Here is a 3542-nt window from a genome sequence, read left to right as displayed (position 1 = left end):
TACAAGGCTTATTACATGTCTTTCCTCTCCCTCTCTCCAAGTAAAAAAAGCAGAGAAGAGTTCCTAAATTAGTCCACCTGCTGAAGTCATTTAAAGAAGGCTGGTGTGAGAAAGAAGAGAGCAAATATTTGGTATTTTCAGACATGTAAGAGGACCCATGAGACTTGGAAAAAGTGGACAGCTGGCCAGGAACTTGGGTCTTACAAAATAAAGTTTAGGCTTGTAAGTCCCTCTCTGAAGATTTTAGAAGAGACTTTTTAACTCTCTAAATTTATAGAAGGTTCTGAGTGAAAAGAGCCTCTACAAATTATTTTGGGCTCTTAGAACACCTTTTCTCATCTTCAGGGCTCCACCTGCCCACCTAGTATCATTAAGGAAAATATGCCAGGGACTTAAGGCCTTAACTGCTGTTGTTAAGCAGGGCTATGCACCTTCAGGGTCCTTGCAGTATGCATCAGCCCTCTATTCCTGCTCTCCCTTGGAAGAGTAGTCCAAGGTCAGGGAAGGAAAGGGCATGGAAAGGATCACACAACCCAGTCAACTACAGAAGCTAAGGCTGTCAGTACTAAGGAAAAAAGGAAATTCCTTTTGCTTGGTAGTTGCATGTAAGTACTTTGATAGGAAAAAAAATATATGGATCATCCATTTAAAGTATCAACTTTGTACCGTTTTAAAGCAAAGTGATGAGCTATTGCTGGTAACGACAGATTCTGCAAAAACAAATAAGCATCTTAAAAAAGTTTTAGCCATGAATGAGCAAGGAAGAAGGAAAGCACCTTTTTTCCACTTATTTTTAGTATTACAGGGGGCTCAGACTTAAGGGGAGGTGTGAGATAATAAGCACTTAAGGATTTTTCAAACTCCTTCCAGATTTTCATGTGAGGAGGGTGCCTAATTAAAAAGGGAAGATCTTTATATAAAGAAATGAACAACTCACCTTGAACCCAAAGAAGGATGCTGGAGTAGTGATTCACATAAGCACTTCTGATAGCCCCTCAGAACAAAACATTAATACAAAACTTACCTTTTTTAAAAAAAGTTTAGGACTTTAGTTCTACCTGCATATGAACTGAAGTCCTATTATTCAATGTGAACTTTTCTGCTTTAAAATTCTCAGACTTTATAGTCACTGGAAAATGAGCTTGCTGAAGTTTAATAGCTATGTAAAATTCAGTATTTCAAGTGCCTACAGCTGTTATTATGGTGTGATTTTACCGTAATATTTAAGGGCATGATCAGAATTAAACTAGTATGATTCTGCCATCCCCATATAAATCTTGGTTCCACACATAGTGAGATTTAAAAAGACTAAACAACTCCCTAGCAAATAATTATATATATGTAAAATATTAAAAGCCTGGAATTGGTAAAAAAAGGCAGATACGTTTAATGGCCTCTGTTCTTAAATATTTCACCTTTTCATGGTACATGCTTAGGAGTTAAACCCATTTATTTACTAGTATTTGATAGGTATGAAAATAAATTTCTATTAGGAAAAAAACCTGAAATGACAACCCTATAGAAACAAACAGGCCAATGTAACACAACTAAGCAATGAATATGCCATTGTATTCCCATTCAATTTAGTTATCCATGTCAACTGACAAGAATTTTCAGAGTATTTTACTTTGGAGTACCCTGTTTGCCAAGGAAGTACCACTTTATCTAGAGATGATCTAAGATGTTTTTTGTTCATCTCCTTTGAAATAAGGTGTGACTGATGGTACTCTGGACCTAGCTGTGAATGAATGCTACTTAAGAGTGTCCACACAACTGCTAATTTTATCTGTAGCAGTGCTGTAAGAAGTTTGAGACCTCCCTTAAAACTCAAGCTGAAGATACTGCCAAGCAGCATTTCCATGAGCAAATGTAGCTGGGTTAGATTCCAGTAACCTGACTGACCAGTGTACTGTGGTGCACATTAGTCTACGGACAGCAGTGGCTTACAGCGACATTAACAGTTGCTATGAAATACAAGTCAACTTACAGTAAATTTCCTAGTAGTCCCTTTAAATTAGTAGAACTTAAGTCCACAGGGAAGTGGCAGTTCTAAGAGCTGGACTGTAGTTTCAATACCTGGGTTCCTGCTGCAGCTCACTGGCTAATCACATAAGAGATAATGTCAATACTAGGCTATTCTGAAGCTGAAATAGGAACATAATAAAGAAGGGTTGACTTAAACACGGTGCAATGGTAACATGTATGCTAAAGAAAATTTCAGTCCAATGTCAAATAATAGGAGGTTACAGCTTAGACCAGAATGGCTGGCTATTCTGCAAAGATTTCCCAGAGACTGCAAATGCTTAACTTTAAAACACCCTTCACTTAACTAATTTATGGCAGCCATTTATATTTAAAATATGACAAGCAATAATTCCCTTTATTAGGCACCCACAGTAATTTGAAATGTTGTACTTGAAAATGGGGGTAGAAATGGGAATGTTTTTCAAAACTGCATTTATTGGCATATTCATAAAAGCAAATAGTAGAAGCTTGCTGGAAGAGCTATGGCACACCCATCTTGACTGTCATGGGGGAAATCACTAGACAGTTCAAAAAGTATGTGACTGTTTACATCTTAAAATAAATTCATGTAATGGTTTTTGCTAACTCACCAAGAAAAAGTTGACAGTTTGAACAGATTACTGTATGAAACTGAAATGCACAGCATCATACTGTTTAATGTTTGTAATTACCTACTTTAGAAAGTAATTTCTGAACTCCTTTATTATACTGTATCAAAGACAAACCTTTTGGAGCATTAAAAAAATCTTCACCCAAATAACTATTGGTAACTTGAGGCATTTTTCAGTTGCCTTATGTGAGGATGAATAGATCCAACAAGCACATCTATAAATACAAAGTAAACTATGATTTTATTAGGAAATTCTCATAGGTGGAAAATTAAATTGAATATTTATTCTGTTCATTTCATTTTACAATAATCTTATCACTTATTTTTGTACCATGTATTTCAATTGCCTGTTTAGTGAAAATAAAGAAACCTCTAATTTTGACTTATTTTAAAACTTTATCATTGAATTAAAGACCCCACCATAAAATGTGTTGCCAACAGCCACATCCCAAGCCCCAGGTAAAGGATATTTTGGCTGCTACTTCAACCCCACAGAAAGTCTGTGACAACTCCATCACCTTCAAATGCCGATCTTAGCAAAAGATTTTTGTTTCCCACAATAAAAACAAACCCTAGGATCTTTAAGGTCCTATTTAACAAATTTTTCACATGTGCAAAATTCCACTGAAATAAATATATTTCTCTTCATTTATCATTCCCGCCCAGCATTTATGTTACCAGTTAATTTTTAGGCCTATAATTTCTAAAATTAGGGCAAAGAGTAAATTTCCTGCTTTCTACTTCCATGCTTTAACTCTCCCTCCAACATAAGTCATACAAATGTGGAGAATAAAACAGTTGACATCTGACTCAAGAGCATGGAAGAAACAGTATCAGCACTCGTATTAGACTGATCACCTGCCAATTAGGAAAGGTATATTGCATCCCCCTCCACCACAGAAAAGTT

Source organism: Manis pentadactyla, chromosome 2 (assembly GCF_030020395.1).
Source record: "Manis pentadactyla isolate mManPen7 chromosome 2, mManPen7.hap1, whole genome shotgun sequence".
Lineage (NCBI taxonomy): Eukaryota > Metazoa > Chordata > Mammalia > Pholidota > Manidae > Manis > Manis pentadactyla.
Note: the sequence above shows the minus strand (reverse complement) of the source record.